The sequence below is a fragment of the Mus musculus genome, chromosome 11 (assembly GCF_000001635.26).
Source record: "Mus musculus strain C57BL/6J chromosome 11, GRCm38.p6 C57BL/6J".
Classification (NCBI taxonomy): domain Eukaryota; kingdom Metazoa; phylum Chordata; class Mammalia; order Rodentia; family Muridae; genus Mus; species Mus musculus.
The window spans coordinates 41709797-41728386 of record NC_000077.6 but is presented as its reverse complement, the minus strand read 5'-3'; the positions used below and the strand labels follow the sequence as shown (position 1 = coordinate 41728386).

General features: G+C 37.0%; 1 long non-coding RNA gene across 1 annotated transcript in view; it reads right to left on the bottom strand.

The window, feature by feature from the left end:
* Positions 1 to 18043, bottom strand: part of A230004M16Rik — a 258459-nt gene extending 240416 nt beyond the window's left edge. The window contains exons 1-2 of the long non-coding RNA XR_388589.4: positions 17853 to 18043; positions 14272 to 14422 (exon numbers count right to left, since the gene is read on the bottom strand). This is a non-coding gene — a long non-coding RNA (RIKEN cDNA A230004M16 gene). The remainder of the gene's footprint in view (positions 1 to 14271; positions 14423 to 17852) is intronic.
* Between the last annotated feature and the right edge of the window lie 547 nt (positions 18044 to 18590).

The window sequence follows — 18590 nt, the reverse complement described above, 5'->3', positions numbered from 1 at the left end:
ATAAAAACAAGAAGGCGTTTACCTCTAGAACTGTCTCTGTCTTTCTCTGTCTTTCTGTCTCTGTCTCTGTTTCTCTATCTCTGTCTCCATCTTCCTCTCCCTTTCTCTCTCTCTCTCTCTCTCTCAAATCTAGCTCTCTGCTCTGAGCATCAACCCCAATGAACCATGTCAGAGTCCCAGCCTTTGTCTCTATATATATATAGTTTAGGTTCTTCTTGGTGTCAACAGGAAACAAGAAGAGCATGAGAAACACTAGCCATCAAGGAAGACTTAGACTCCACACACTTCTGTTATTACCATGCTATGCTACATAAAGTTCATAGAATAAAACTGTTTAACTGTTTTATTTTAGGTTGGTTGTATAGATGTAAGCCTTTAAAACCTGCTGTCAGCCTAGAGGTACCTACGTTCCTTGAAATAAACCTCAGCGAATATTATTAATGTTATTTAGCATTGTCTGTGCTTCTTATCTGAACATTTATCTAGCAATCATTTTTTTGAAACTCAAAATGACCATTTATTTAGCTTACATAAATATTTAAAAACTCATAGTGTTGTCTTCTGTCTGCTTTCTAACTTCCCTGCAAGGCTCTCTACAGCCAATTAGGCTCTGCTTTCAGTGAAAGGCCTGCTGAATTCTTAGCCATTGGTAGAGTGCCAACGTTTCTTTTCTTTTCTTTTTTTTTAAAATTAGGTATTTATTTCATTTACATTTCCAATGCTATCCCAAAAGTCCCCCACACGCTTCCCCACCCACTCCCCCACCCACCCCTCCCACTTCTTGGCCCTGGCGTTCCCCTGTACTGATGCATATAAAGTTTGCACAACCAATGGGCCTCACTGATGGCCGACTAGGCCATCTTCTGATACATATGCAGCTAGAGACATGAGCTCCAGGGGGTACTGGTTAGTTCATATTGTTGTTTCACCTATAGGGTTGCAGATCCCCCCAGCTCCTTTGGTACTTTCTCTAGTTCCTTCATTGGGGGCCCTGTGATCCATCCAATAACTGACTGTGAGCATCCACTTCTGTGTTTGCTAGGCAAGTATCTCAGATATCTGGTTGGTTTCTGGAACAAGTAAATAAATGAGCATAACATATGTAGCCATTTCTTGGTAGGGAGTGGCATTGCATAAATTGTTTAGAAAATGATGTCAGGATTTTTCTATCAATTTCAATAAATTGTCTTAGAGAAAATATTTAAAAGATGAAACATATTACTCGAAAGTAGCTCACATTTTGAGAGAGATTGTAGGTATAAAAGGAGTAATTGCTATTAAGACAGTTCCTATAAAATGTTCTCATATAAACGAGGAAAAGTGCACCCATTTCTCCCAGGGAGACATTGGAAAGGCTTTCTAATATAGGAGACTCCTTAATACTAAAAAACATCAGCTCATTTCCTCTCTGCAACAATAGAGGGTTAAATAAGAAGTGGCAGAAATCTTGATATTTCTATCAGAAATCATATCTCTTCAACTGAAAAAGGACAGAAGGATCGAGTGAATGTAGATAAGTTTTTTTCCTAGAAGTCTTTCTGTTTTTCTCAGTTGCTTCTGTGGTAGTATTTTTTAGCCGAGGAGACAATCACACACATCTTTCTTAAAGACCTTTATCTTCCTTCAAAAAGATTATGGTTCAAGGTATTAGAGAAACATTCCTATGATAAATCAAACCAATGAAGCCCTCCTATTCCTGGAAATGTGAACAAGTCTGATTGATGTAGCAAAGCAGAAGGATGGAGAAGAGGAGAAACTTGAGAACCATCTGTCAGCTGAAATGCTAAGGAAATACAAAAGTCAGTCAAGCAACCCGAAGGCTACCATGTTTTTGGCAGACTATCTTATCTCACTTTTGGACTTGGACACAAGCCCTGACCTTTCCCATTACTCATGAGTACTTCTACAAAGAAACACACTCAGAGAACAAATAGGATTCATATGTCTAACTTATGTGTCCTGGCGTTCAGTCTGTACTAAAATGTACAGTTCTTACCAAAATAATTGCAGATGTATTTTACAAATTGTAAGGTAGTTATTACTTATATGTTTAAGGCCATTAATTATTCAAAACATTAAAGGTAGGAAAAGCCATAGTAAAATGTCACCTGTACTCTGCATCAATCTTACCTTTATTCAAAAGCATTGTACCACATGGTATTTGCCCCACAAAATTCTGCTTCTACATCCAAATAGATAGCATCAAAATAGACAAAATCCCAACACAGCTCGTCTCTCAACTGTCACCTTCTTTACAGTGGTATTAAAAATTTCTTTTGTATCCCATGCCAAATATATATCATGAATCGTGTCAACCCTAAAACAAGACTATAAGTCAAAAAATTTGTATTAATAACAGTCCATTGCAGCTTTAATGATTACCACTGCTATCTGAAGAATTTGTAACCGAAATCTACTGATATTTTTACCTTTTAGACCTACATCTGCTTCCCCATTCCTTTTACCGTCTAAGTATGCCCCATTTTCAATTAATTTATATGTGTGCAGATGTGTTTACATGTATCATATGTGTGCACATTCATTCCTGTGTGTGAATGTAGTCACATGTGTGTATGTGGAGGCCAGACGGAAACCTTTGTTACCAGTACATACCTCCACCTTGCTCAAGAAAGGATTAAAAATTGATTATCACTGCATACATTAGGTGGCTAGCCCAGGAACCTCAAGGCATGCCCACTCTGTCTCCGCCTCCTATTTAGCAGTGGAATCACTGAAACTGCAGACATTCACTACCAGGGTTTCCTTGGTTCTAGGTATTTGAAACAGGCCATCATGTTTCAGGGCAATTGCTTTACTAACTGATCCATCATCAAATGATATCCGAAATCCACATTAGATAATAGGTCATGCTCTCTTAACCGACAGTTTGCACTGAATTGTCCTTACCCATTCAGAATTTGACTAAACCTTAAATGCAACATTTCTCTATTTAGTTCCAAAGTCCAAATGACTGCTTTTCTTCTCTATATGTCCATACCCTTTTCAAGATATGCCCAAAGAATGGAGAATAAAAGTTACTTTGATTCCAGTGAATGAGTAAGCATTCTTTATCCCACATACACTGTCATATTCTATTCTTGCAGTACACATGAAGATTTTGCTTAAGTGCAATAAAAACAAGACATTTAAGACATCATTAAGGTTAAATACATTCACAAGCATAAAGTTCTAACCAAAGTTCTTGGGCTTTAGATAATTTATGTACCTTTGGTGTGCAATGCTTTCCAGAACCAGACATATATGAATTGTTTTTGACAGTAGATAGTAGCCTATTTAATATAAGCTCAATATTGCAAATTAATATGTACTTGTGTTATTGTTTATATATATCCATCCTCTCTTTCTATCTCACAACAACTCTGTTTATTTGAGTGTCCATTGGTGGTTTGCACAAGTTCTGTGCATTCAAAAATAATCATGTTAGCTAGAAATGGTGATGTGAACTTTTAATCACAGTTGACAAGAAACAGAGTTAGGTAGATCAGAAGCCTCAAACTAATCTGAGATTTATAGTGAAACCTTGCCCAAAAATAATCTTGGTAAAATATTTTGGCTGTATATGATTTCACAAGAATGGTATGAGATTCGAACACACATTTCAAGTGGTGACATACATTGAGATAATTTAGAATAAGAAAGTGCAGTGTGCAATGGATGGGAGGAGAATACAAAAAAAATGACAGAATCTTGTTCAGGATGAGGCTCAAGAGCTAAATTGGCCACTTATCCATCTAACTCTGGATGATTTAACTTCTAATAGCTTCTATTGTCACATAAGGGAAACATTTTGAGCCTAATCATGTCTTAGAATCACCTGTTTAACACAAGAAGCTAGTGATAATGAGTCTCCAACCCACCACTCATGAAATGAGAAACAGAACATTAGCGAGAGAATATTTTGCAACACCACTGGAAAATGTGATACTTGCCTGGTATTGAAAAATGTAGACAGAGGAATGGGCAATACTAACCCCTTCCTCACTGTATTGTTGGATGTGAAAAGTGAAATAATGCAGAAAGGTACGAAGACAGCGTCAAGAAATGTCCACTTCTTATTCTTTGACATTTTCTTCTAAGAGTACTGGGAAAAGGTACACAAAATTCACTTAAAATAAAGATCTGTCAGGAAATGTCTTTGGTTCCAATTGTGTTCTCTTCCTTGATAGATGAGAGAGTATGACAAAATTTTGTACTGCCTTTAACCCTGTTTTTCATTTGTCTAATAAGATTAATCAAAACAGACTCAGTTAAATATCCAGTCGTTAGTTAATATTCATGAATAAATAGATCATTTAAACAAATAGCCAATTCTTTAATAGTTGTGAAAACTTATGCTGGGCAATGATTGAATTTCATCAATATGAAAAATAAAGTGGAGTGGGTAAATATATGTAGCTCCTCATTTATGATCCTTCCAGATTACCAGAAAATATCTAATAATAATAACAATAATATATGATACCTATTATACGGTAAATATAAGCAGCGGACGGTGAAAAAAAGTGAAATCAGTGATGGAAAGAGACCTTAACTGGGGTAGCATTAAAAGAAACAGCCTTTTTAGTCCAGCTATTAGACTATGAAATTAAAATAAGCCATATAAGAAAGTAGCACATGTCACCATGGACAAAGGATTGTAGACACATATTATTCTCCAGTAGAAACTTAAGAGATAAGACAGATTCAATGGGCAAACCCAAATGTTTGGCATGTCTGTAATTGCCTCAGCCAAGTTTAAGAAAGAAAACAGGTTTTGCCCTTTTAAGCAATAAGATATGCCAACACCACCTACTGAGATCTGATTCTCACCTATTAACAAAAATGACCTAGAGTCATTCTTTATCTGAGACTTTTCAATTTGTTTCTACTTTACTCACATACAAATAATTCATATCTAGTGGCTTCCATGTATTATTTGATAGGAATGTTATTTTAAGATCTGCCCCACAAATTACATATTATAATATTAATTTTAAAAATTAGATATCCACTGGCCAGTCACACATCCACATTCTCAAAGCTTTTGTGCCTTTTCTATTTTCATTATCTCTTAGCTTCTTCTACTGCTTTACTGAAAGAGACAGCAGATGTCCTAGAAAAAAAGGACTGTTCTATAATGCAAGTCTCCTGCATTCTAACAGAGAGAAGGAATTTGGTATTCATCTTAAGGGCTCAAAGCTCCACAAGTATTCTGAGTCATCATTTTTCTTATTAGCAGGGAGACAGCATCTTAATAAGGAGGTCTCTATAGATGCAGCTGTCATGCTGTGCACATAGACAGCAAACCTTTGATAAGTCTTCCTGTACAGGGGAGAGGGCTGAAAACTTGCTCCCATTTGTAGGACAAATATCTATAGACATCACTCTTATCTCAAGAGCCCACAAGGCTTCAGATGTTACTCCCAAATCCAGTCATTCTAAAGCATTACAATATAAACTCACACACATTATCATAACAAAATTATTTTTAATGAGAGGCTTATAGCTTCTATCCATCCCCAAAGTAATTTTCTTTGGATTTGCATAAGCCCATAAGGTGTAGTTTGTTTCTTGGTTCATTCATGTTTTTCCATATGTGTATTTCTGTGGCTGTGTTAAGTACTGTGCTAAGCACTGTTGATTCCACACTGAGGAGAAGATATTCAGTAAATATCCTTGAAGAACTTAAGGAGCTAACTGAAGATAAAGGAAGTAATTAAATAAGGAATATATCAAGATATTTAATTGCAGATGCTCTTTATTCTACAAGGAAGCAGAATTGTGCTCTCCTGATCTACAGAGAGTAAGGAGCAGCTATCATCAAAAATCACTCTCTAAGGATGAGACATTAGGACATTTGGTGGAAAGGTCAGCTTGATTACAAAAATGAGTGGGACAAAGGAGAGGACTTTTGAAGGTCAAGTATCACATTTATAATAGTCTTCTTTGGTCCACGGGTCTCCGATTTGGGCATGTGAAGTAGACTGTGAGAAATAACAGAATAGAAGGGAAGCAAATCCTCACGTGCAGCTATTCCCCATAGATTTTGTGTCCTAATATATTGGATTCCAGGTTTTCCCTATATGGTAACAGAAGTCAAGGTATGAACGGAAAAGCCATAAGAAGCTGAAGTGTGTGTCTTTTCTGCTGAGACAGAAACACCCTGTCCAGAATATTGGAACACTAGAAAGCAGCTCTTACCATCTGGGAATTTGTCTTAAAACTCTACAGTAGGTCTAGAGATTTCACAGGCAAGGCTGATGATCTCAGGTAAGCCATGTTCCTTTCCGGTTGTTATAAAAGATGCTCACAGAACACCAGCATGAAGCAGAATCATTCTGAAACCATCATACAGTGAACAAGATCACTGACAGCTCATATCATACCAAATATCCTTCACTGTTGGTTTAAATGAAGGGTTGCTACTGGTTACATATACAGCTTTCTCATGTTTCTTCTTCTTCTTCTTCAGGCCTCCTGAACAACTTTGAAATTAATCCTCTTAAAGAGACAGAATGTCCATTGGTAAAAGTTCAAATATTTCATTTTGCTACCTTGTTTCATTTTTCTCTTTTTAACAAAGATCCAAGTTCTCTGCCTAACTTATATCAAACTCTTCCATTTGCATTGGAGAAATGTACCTCAAATCCTTTTGAAAGCCTTGCATAGTGGCATAGAAAAGCCACTAAAATGCAGGACCAATCTGAAGGACATATTTACCTTCTTTGAACATTTGAAAAAAACTTTGTTATTTCACTTTCAAAATGAGAAACTCATTTCATCCACACTTGACTGATTTTTTTAAGCAATTATTCACAAGCCTGAGAAATCTTTGACTGTGAGAAATTGAACCTGTAAATTGCTTTCAAATGCAGTGAAAATTTTGTAAATATTAGCTGTGGCAGCTAATGAGGTTGATAAAATAATGTTTATTTAAACATCTATTAATTTTTACATTTTTGCATACCTTACATTTTAAATCAATTATATTGTGAAGTAGTTTCCTAGAGCTGTGATATTGCCCTAGACAGATGAGAAGTACATCAACAACAGGAAGTCCACTTTACTTACAAAGTCTGTCAACTTGATGGACAAAATTGAGTGGGAGAAGGTTAGAAGACTCTTGGAAGGCAACCACTACAATTTATAATCATGGAGGACCTTGAACTTGGAGACAGCATGGTTCTGTGTCTGGGGTGTCATTTACTATTCTGCTTATAGTTCTTAATTGTTGAAGACATCTCCAACACCTATTTATATATTCAGTTACTTACTTTTAGGGACCACTTCAAATGTATAACACAGTTACAAGTAGACTACAAGATTCATTTTCTTCCTGAGCAATTCAGGAACCAATTACCAACATGATTCCCATCCCAGTATGGCATTCTTTAAAGTGTATTAACTATACAAACAAGGACATATTTTCTACATACCTGTCATTCAAATGTCAACCCCCAGAAATGATCCTGCTACATGTCTACCTCTGCATCCTAGGGTCTCACTCACATTTAGCTAGTGTCCGTGGGGATTAACAAGGCATGGCTGTTTTCTGAGTCTTTTAGTCATCTTCCATCTTTTCTGTACTTCTGTTGATTTACCATTCCTCAAGACTGGAGTATTACCTTTTTAGGGTTCTTCTATATCTGAGGCCATGTGATGTTTCCTCTTCATCAGAATTTGGTCTATTTCTTTGTCAGGAGCAGTGACAAGTGGAGAAAGATCACCTGACATGGTTGCACTTACATCAGAGGGAATTTTTATCTTTAAGATTTTGTTATTCACCCTGTGTTCATTGTCACAATCAAATCTAAGCTTAGTCATATACATGGCTCATCTGACAGCTGTGATATTGACACATGCTTACATGTGTAGCTACCTAGTTATGGATTTATGTTATTATATTTTATAGCAATTTTCTCACAGGGGGAGAACCTTAATTATGAGGTTACAACTCAACTCATATAATATATTCAGTTTTAATATGTGTCGATGATAATTTGCTACTTCTAAAATAAGTAGCTTGTAAGCAATTTAATTAAAGTGTATCAAATGATCTTCAGAAGAAAGTTGCATTTAACCACTCATATTCTGATATGCTTTGTAGAGTAGAAGTGAAGAGATTGGTCAAGACAAGCAGTCATTAGGTTTCTGTTACCTCCACAGTGACTTATCTCTATATGGTAGGAGTGAGTCTTTTATCTTGCCCTTTGAGGAGAGAAAAAATTGGAAACCTTGAAATAAAGATTTATATCATAGCAATGATACAAATCTTTATATCACTCTGTGTGTGTGCTTGTGTGTGCCTGTGTATGTGTGGTTAATGCTGATAACTGTGCAGGTATGTGTGTGCATGCATGTAGATGCCAGAAGAAACTGGGGATGGGGGTGCTTCCTCTGTTGCCCTGTGCCTTATTGCCATGAGACACAGACTGCTGCTGAGCTATTTCTACTAGACTGCCTAGCAAATGAGCTTCTAGGATACTCCTGTCTCTCACCAGTGCTGAGGTTGCAGGCACACATAATCATTACCCACTATTTACACAGAGACTGGAAATTCAAACTCATGTCCCCATGCTTATACAATAAGGACTCTTACCCACAAAGCTATATCTCTGACCCCTAATTGATTATTTTAAGTATACAGACCATGGCATTTCATGTCCTGTGATTATTGTATTAAATTAGGTAGTTCCTAAAAATTCCTGGAACACAGTAGGAATTCATTATATTGGAATAGCTTACTAAGGATGGTTGGATTCAGATATTTTAAAATCTATTTATATTTTCTTTTTGGACTCATGCTCATTTTTTTCTTACAGTGTCCAAGTCTTTTTTATAGCACAAAGAAGAAAATTTAAGCAATAGAAAAACATAAGTTATTTTTAAATAATATATTTACTTTTCTATTCTTCCTATTATAAAGTTCTAATATTTTGTAGACCTTTGCAGAGAGTATGAAGAATATTATTCACCCTTTGTCCTAGGTGGTGTTTTTGAAGACATTTATATGAATAATAGCTCTGGAAAATAGAAATTTGTGTAATCTCTGAATCTCAGCCCAGAATAATAAAACTCATGTTTCATATTAAGACAAAGTTGAGAAGATTTGCCAGCCCTTATAAGACTAAGGTTTCCAAAATGTGTTCTTTAGGAGTTTTCTCCACATTAGTCACCGGACTGGAGTAGTATACAATACAGACACCTATTCTCACTGAATTCACAGGTGGATAGAGTTAGCAATCAACTCTAAGGCAGTGTCCTCCATAACAACTATTCCTGATAAGGAAGTGTGATAAAGATGACTGAAAGATTTTATTCAGGTTTCAAAACTCTTTCCTGAAATCAGCTGCTCTGAAGCCCTGCTCTTTAAGAGGCAACATGCTTGAAGGCCAGAACCCTAATCACTTGCCTGGCCCTATTTATTATATAGTTATTTTACTTCATCTGTGTATATTTAGTCTACTTCCAACATCAGAATCATTTAACCATTTATAAAACCACCATACCAGTAGCTGATAATCCTATAATCCAGTGAGGATTGGTATAGAAACTGAAACCCAGGAGACTTGTTCAGGGAAACTCTTGGGATTCATACACATGGAGATGGAAGAAAAGGAATAGGGTCAGCCAGGGGCAAACACCGAGTGGAACACAATCTCAATAGAGGCTTCAGCTATCTTCTCTAAAGCTGAGTTGGTTCTACAACATTTCTTGTGTTTGCAAGAGGTTGTTAGCTCTATCTGCACATGTTGGGTAGTTTTATAGGATAGTTACAGCTTACTCACAAAAAAAGCAGATTAGTTGAATTTAAAAATACTCTCAGCTGAGACTTGTCTTTATTTCTGGAAGCCAGGTGAAATAGATACATTTTCAAGGAATGTGCATATAGGGCATCAGGCTACACACTTAAGTTGGTATTTCCCTGGTGAGGAGAATTTCATCTATGCTGCTTGCCCTCCCAATCCAATCTATCTTGTATATTCTCAGTATCTCTTAATCATCTTTAGAATCTTAGAAAGATAGCATCCTCTTTGAAGTTTCTCTTCTCTTTTGGAGAGAAACCTTGGTCTTAAATTACCATAGTCCTTATCAGAATTCATTCTAGTTGTTTATTCACTTTCTGCATCTGAAACTGTTATTTGAGGATAGAAACAAATTATTGTTTCAACCAGACAATATTGTGACCATTACAAAGAAGACTCTTGTGAAATAATGTCATATTGTTATCTATTGGCTTATATAAAGTGAAAGAAGGAAAGAGAAAGAAAGAAAAAACAAAGAGAAAGTCAGAAAGATAAAAGAAGAGCAGAAAAGGAAGGACAAAGGGAAAAGAAAGATCTTTAAAAATAATCAATCAGGAGACTCTTTCCAGAAGAAGGTTTCCCTTGCTCTCAGAATTCCTTTGTTGCCTCTAGTTCCCTGTGTAAGATAGAGGCCTTCTGAGATTCCCACTGTCCACATTATCATGTTGTATGTATGTATTTATATAGCCACATATAGATATATTCCTAAATAAAGAAAGAAGCAATGAATTTGAAAGAGAACAAGGGGAGGTATATGGGTGGGTTTGGAAAGAGGCAAGGGAGTAGTGGAAAATATTACAATTAAAATCTCAAGAAATTTCAAAAATTAATTTTAAAGGCAGCTAAGCCATAGTTTAAATCCAACTATTTAGAAAGCTTTGGGTCAAGTTACCTTATTTCTTTGTTATTTTCCTTTCCTCAAAATATAAAATAGGAAAAACATACCATTCAAGGGTAATGTATATCTTCCAGAGAGCCTGCCTATTCAATACTGATTCTTTTTTTTCTTTTTTTCCCTCTTTAGAATGTAAACAGTATAATGTTCAAACTGTTTCCCATCTCTAGTGCTGCATGAGTTATTTCAAACTACAGAATGATGAAATATTATTAATTGAGAATTACTAAGAGTTTAATGTGACTGAGGCCTCCTGATATATGGGAAATCTGATATTAATTCTTAAAAGCATTTGCTTCAATATGTTGTATTAATAAACTTAGGAGAAACATCAGGGAAACTATTGTCATATGAGGCCTGGACTCTTCTTCCTGGGCCAGGTAGGATTACTGACCTTCTAGCTTGGAAGAGGTACAAAACTAAAAAATTTCAAACAAATTCGTTGACTTTCATCATGTATGTCACTGTGTAGGGAAACAAAAGAAGTGGGTGAAGCCATTGTTCTCAAAATGTAATTGTCATTTGTGAAACAGGTATGCTTCTGCAAATTGTGTTTTTTATGGTCCTTATCTTTGAGGTATCATCTTCTGTATGCTGCACCTATGGCCTGCCCTCTTCTAGATCCTCTATCTAAGACTTGACCTTGGATGCCATCATCTTCCAGAATTTTATAGCTGGGTTCTTCTCAGTGGATGCCAGTGACTGACACAAATGACTTTCCTTTTGTGTGTGTGTGTGTGTGTTTCCAGCTGTCTTCAGAGTAGCATTCCATGGGCTCTGAAAACATCCATTCTCTGCTCATGCCCAATCCAAAAGATTAATGGCAGAGTGGCTTTTCACATCAACAGTCTGGCTGTGTTCCAGACCTCCACAAAGACTCATCTTTCTTTCTTTTCAAGGAACAGGGAGTGCTGTGTTGATAGTAATGAGGTTGCCTGAGGAGCCAGATGCAGTTCAAGGTCTGGAGGGTCCCTGTGATAAGTTATCTGTGAAGCGCTCCCTGAGCCCTGGCCATGCCCTTTCTGAACCTCTCCATGCTGCCTCTTCAGTTTCCTCTGTATATGATTGTGTATTTCTGCACATCATCAGTATATTACTAAATAAAATGGAGAAACTGAGATTGATATTTAGCGATCTTTAAAAATTAACATACACTAAACCTTCAGATTGTGTTTTATCTCTGATCCACTCAGGTTAATGCAGAGTTACTCTATATTCTCACGGTGCTGCAATTATGTGTCCATACTACTCATAGCTCCTGGTAGACAATTTTTGGCAGAGAAACCCAACTAGTTCATTTTGTAAATCTTCTTCCAAAATGGTATATAAGTAACTTTCATGGTCATGCAGAGGGCATACATAACTAAAGACATAAAGCATTTTCTATTGCTTTTGAAGCGCTTCCTCTCTCTTCATGCCCCCTTGCTCCACTCCAACTGACATCTCTGGTCATGTTAGTGCTCTAATGTTCATGCTGTGTCTGCATTTACCTTCCTTTTCTATATAGCTTCCTCTCTCTTTCAGGATTTACATTTTTTTTGCCTTGTCCCCCTTCCTTGATTCTTCTGAACTAGTTTTTCTGCCCAGTTCATTTCCTCACCATGTTTGATTTTGAACTCATCCCAACTTGTGGCTTACTGCCCTCATCCTCTAACTCCTACTGACAGTGAGTTCCACCTTATGGATATTTCCACCTTATGGATCACGGGACTAAGAGCAATCTCTCATGCATAGTTCAACTATTAGCATAAAAGACCATGCCTGGCTATAATTTGGACTGGATGAAGCTTTGTAGATTGACACTAAAATAAGTAAATAAAATGTCAGCAGTGCTTTCCTGCTGTGCATTCAGTTTGACTTCCCACTTTTGGATGCTCTCTCTTTCTGCTGTCATAGCCTGACCTTTTCTTTCAATTTAATGCAAGTACTCCGTCTTCTTATTACCTGAGAAGCATATTCATGGGTAGCTTTCTCCACAAAGGCTCTTATAGCAAGCATTTGGAATGTCAACTATATCTGTCAGTTATGAAGCACATTTTTATTTCATTGCAGAAAAGTCAAAGATCTTCAAAGACAAATACTTTCTGAATTTTCTGCACTTCCAATTTCTTACGATTAAAGTTGATAATAGCTTATTGAATCTGGGTAACATAACTTCCACATTCATTTGTTAGATAAACTGTAAGCACAGCTGTCTTTCCAAATTAAGAATTCTATATCATATGCCTTAGTATATTCTGATCCAGAGTTAGTATTTTTATTATATGTATTTTCATGTGATATGTAATTATTCTTGTCATGGCTCAGCCAACAGGACCATGGAAACTAAGAACACTAAATAAAATATTTTGTTCAGGGTATGAATCATTTATAATTATGATCTTGGCAATGGAGCAAATTCTAAATAATTATCAAATGGTAAAAGTATTATGATCATAATTTTGTCTGTGATTTCCAAAGTGTTCTAAACACTTGAGATCAGCAATTTGTTTCCAAAAAGATATCTGTAAGATCTCTCCAATCTAAATAGCCATAAATTTTCATCAAGTTCATTTTTATACAGTTATTGTTAGATTTATTGTTGATATTAGTGAAAAATGTAGTATATCTGAGATCTATATTTTCTGATGGAAAGACTCACAGATACAGAGTGATATTTTAATAATAATTATATGTGCACATACATTATTTGGTAATGTTAGGTGGAAAATCTACATTAAAAACTGAGCATGACTTACAAGAATACTGAAAGTTTAACAATCTTTTAGTACTATTAATATTTCTCTTTTAATGAGATAACAGTGTAGTTTAAATACAAATTATATGCTAAATTTAGTAGAAGGAAATTATCAAAGGATGGATACATAAGTGAAGGATGAGAAAAGTATTTCAATAGGTATATTAATAGAGAAAAAGTACTTCTTGTGGCCCCCCTTTTAATTTGCCTCCAGCAAACTGTTTTCTATTTCTGACCCCTGGAAAGAATGGAGGAATTTTTTGTGAACAAGTTTCTGAGCACCTTAACTGGGTCAGAGAGCTGGGATTCTGTCTACGCCTTTTTTTTTTTTTTTTTGTTGTTAGAATATTAAACTCTTCCTAAAAACTTACTGTGCTCAAAAAAAAAAAAAAAAAAAAAAAAAAAAAAACAGAAACTAGGATGCCATTTTTAAAAGCTGATTAAATTATCTCAACCCATTGAATTAAATAAAAATGATAATAAGAGTTAGCCATTTATTGTAGATTTCCTGCTTTACTAGTTCTGTAAAAAAATATGAGATATTTCACTTAATCGCCATAGAAAGTTTAGAAGACAAGAAATTTGTGACTCATACATGCATCATAACATTGCATGTCATATTTGCAGAAAGATTGGAGGCATATATGGCTTTGGAATGATGAAGAAGAATGGATAGGATCCAGAGACTGGGGAAATTCTGCCAAGCCATATCTTCTAGATAGGACAGGACTATTGCTCTCATCAGCTCAAGCATGTGTGCTTTTCTGCACAAGATCAAACCAGCCTCAATTCTAGCATAGATGAGGAAATTACTTATGAAGCTCCACACCAACCTGATGATCCTTGAGAACTGAAGGCCTCTGAAGTCAGATGAATCAGTGTTCTTCCAGGAAGTACTCACTGACCTGCTGCTCATGTTCCAGGGATTGTTCTTGCATCCATGTCCACATGTCCATATGTACAATACTGAGCAGTATCAGTAGTCTGAGAGAACATGAAAATAGGAGGGACATGGCAGAGGAGTCTGAGAGTAGTTGCAGATTAGGGAGTGAATATCACCAAAATATATCACATTTATGAATTTTAAATATTCTAAAATTCTAAAATTAATAGGTAATTCTAAAATTAATAGGTAAATTCCATTTACCTTATTAAATTTTGAATAGGTATGTATTATTTACCTATTAACTCTAAAATTCTAAATTAAATAGGTAATTCTAAAATAACAGTTAAAGAAATTCTAAAAATTCTAAATTAAATTCTAAATTAATAGGTAATTCTAATAGAATTCTAAAATGATAGGTAAGAAAAATCTAAATTAATAGACAAAGAAAATAATTATAAAATTCTAAATTCTAAAATAATAGGTAAAGGAAAAGGAGACAGGCAATTTTACATCAAATATTGTGGTTTTAGTAATTCTCACTGCCATTATAATCTATAAAATCTTTCATTTTTAATCATTAATGAATATTTAATGTAATTATCTTTTTAAATGTCATCTTACACAGTTGAAGAGAAACATGTTTTCTTTACAAACTTGATTAACTTTTGATAATAAAAGACAAAACAGAGTTATCTTTTCAATGAGACCTAAAAAGGTAAGGTATGAACTGCTTTTACATTTAGAATTTGTATATGAGTTACAACTACATGTACAAAGTTGAATTTTCCTGTTAGATATTCATAAATCTTAGTGGGAAGGTGTATTTCCTAGTACTTTATTGAAGTGGCAGAACAAAGTTGTACCGGTTGGAAATGTAACCTCTAAATATTCTCAAATTTTAGACAGTAAGAAGTTAGAGATTAATTGTGTGCTGACACCTTAGCAGTTTAAGTCTTAGCTACCATTAACCTAGAAATGGTCACGTTATTTAACTTGTAGCTTATAGCTTCAAGTGGCTTAGGGTAGGTTGCAAAAAGTAATTAAAAATTAAGTATCTTTTTTATAAGACAGTACTCTGCATGTCAGGAAAATCAAAAGTTCTCAACCTTCCTAATGCTGTGACCCTTTAATTTGGCTCTTCATGATGTGGTGACACTCCACCATAAAATTATTTTTGTTGCTATTCCATAATTGCTATTTTGCTACTATTATCATAGTGTGATGTAAACAGCAATGTTTTCCAATGATCTTAGATAACCCCTGTGAAAGGCATGTTCATCCCTAAAGGGCTTGTAACCTACAGCTGAGAACCCTTGACCAAAGAGAAACACAAACACTGGAGGAACTCCAGGCCCTTAGACCTACAAAGTTGTCCTGTCTGCAAGATATTCTATGGCAATGGTGTCATAAAACATATGGAAGTACTTACCAGTAAATGACTGAGTTAATATATACTCTAGAAGATGGCCCCCATATCTGACATTGCTTGGAAAACTAAGAATCAGACTGGATAGCCCAGGGACTAAGATGAAACCAAGTATTTTTTATCTACTCCTAATGGTATTCTGCTACACTTAAACATCTGTGCCTTGCCAGCCATTCTCAGAGAGCCATCCTCCATAGTAGGGAACAAATACAGAGACCCACAGACCAACATTTCACACACACACGCACACGCACACGCACACGCACACGCACACGCACACGCACACACACACACACACACACACACACAATGAGAGAGAGAGAGGTGCTCAATCTAAACTGACTTTATTAAATCCCTCCTCTTACATCAAAGAGAAATGAAGTTTACAATCAGAGTTTCCATTGCTATAAAGAGACACCATGACCAATGCAACTCTTAGAAAGTACAACATTTAATTGGGGCTGGCTCACAGGTTCAGAGGTTCGGGTCATTATTGTGGACGCGGGAAGCATCACAGTATTCAGGCAGACACAGTGCCTGGCAAGGAGCTGAGAATTCTACATTTGGATCAAAGCAACCAGGAGAAGATTGTTTGCTAGGCAGCTAGGAGGAAGGTCTCAAAGACCACCCCCACAGTGACACACTTCCTCCAAAAAGGTCATATCTGTTCCAACAAGGCCACACCTTCTAATAGTGCAATTCTGTTTTGTTTGTTTGTTTTAAAATTATGTATTTATTTATTTATTTTTATTAGATATTTTATTCACATTTCAAATGATATCCCCTTCCCTCTCCAGAGACCCCCCCTTGTTTCTATGAGAGAGCTCCCCAACCCATCTATCCACTCCCCCCCTCCCCCTCATCCCCCCGCCTTCACTTACACTGAACTGAGCACAGGCTCCCAATGGAGGAGTTAGAGAAAGGACTGAAGGAACTGAAGGGGATTGCAACCACATAGAAAAAACAATAATAATCAACCAATCAGACATACCCAGAACTCCCAGGGACTAAACCACCAACCAAGGAGTACACATGCAGCAACCCATGACTCCAGCCACATATATAGCAGAGGATGGCCTTGTTGGGCATCAATGGAAGGAGAGGCCCTTGGTCCTGTAATAGTGAAATTCTATGGGCCAAGCATGTTCACACCACCAAAAGAGGGGAAAGAGTATAAGAGTCACAGGATGGAGGACACTAAGAAACCAAGGACCTCTAAATAAACATGAGTTAAATTCATATGAACTCACAGAGACTGAAGCAGCCATACACAGAGCCTGCATGGGTTGGCACTAGGGTCTCTTTGTATATATTATGGCTTCCATGTCTAAGAGCATGAATAACTGGAATTATTGTGTCTTTCCTGGGGGTTTTATCCTTTCGTTGATTTTTTTCTTGTTGAACTTTGATGTGACATTATTGTTTTATCTCATTTTATTTTGTCATATTTTACTATTATCTCTTAGAAGCCTATTATTTTTTATGAGAAAAATAAAAGAAATGGATGTTTAGGGTAAGGGAGGTTGGGAAAAACTAAGAGGAATGGAAGTGGGGGTGGGACTGTATTTAGGAGATAATATTTGAGAAAATAATCCATTTTCAATAAAAGGAAAAATGCCAAGTGATTCACAAACTTCCCATCCATGTTAGTTCAAAGTGCAAGAGAAAGACTGGAGATGCCTGCCAGCTGAGCAAGAAACTAAAAGTCTATTTACTAGGAATTAGGATACTCTCCCAGACACAGATATAAACATTACCCAAAATTCACTTAGGTGTTCTCTATAGATAATCTTCAAATGATGTTCCAATAAAGATAGTGGTTGTGAAATATCTCCCTTAGCACATGAAGAATCTCAATAGTGTTTTATGATCTTTATTATTACTTATGAATGACAGGTCAGATAGCTATTGCAGGTATGAATAAAAAACACAGACAAAATAGGAAACTTTAGCATAAACAAAAGAATATTAGTTTTAATATTAATGTTATAATAGGCAATATAGAATAGTGGTTCAATCTGAAACTCTAGAGTCAAGCTCCTCAAGAAGAAAAGTAAAATGCACAATTCAGTCACAAAACTTCAATTTCCTTACAGTCTTACCTTATTACTCTGAAAGACACATGAAAATTATTCCTCGCCCTTCCGCTCGACTCGAGACTCGAGCCCCGGGCTACCTTGCCAGCAGAGTCTTGCCCAACACCCGCAAGGGCCCACACGGGTCTCCCCACGGGACCCTAAGACCTCTGATGAGTGGATCACAGTGCCTGCCCCAATCCAATCGCGCGGAACTCGAGACTGCGGTACATAGGGAAGCAGGCTACCCGGGCCTGATCTGGGGCACAAGTCCCTTCCGCTCGACTCGAGACTCGAGCCCCGGGCTACCTTGCCAGCAGAGTCTTGCCCAACACCCGCAAGGGCCCACACAGGACTCCCCACGGGACCCTAAGACCTCTGGTGAGTGGACCACAGTGCCTGCCCCAATCCAATCGCGCGGAACTCGAGACTGCGGTACATAGGGAAGCAGGCTACCCGGGCCTGATCTGGGGCACAAGTCCCTTCCGCTCGACTCGAGACTCGAGCCCCGGGCTACCTTGCCAGCAGAGTCTTGCCCAACACCCGCAAGGGCCCACACGGGACTCCCCACGGGACCCTAAGACCTCTGGTGAGTGGACCACAGTGCCTGCCCCAATCCAATCGCGTGGAACTTGAGACTGCGGTACATAGGGAAGCAGGCTACCCGGGCTTGATCTGGGGCACAAACCCCTTCCACTCCACTCGAGCCCTGGCTACCTTGCCAGCTGAGTCGCCTGACACCCGCAAGGGCCCACACAGGATTCC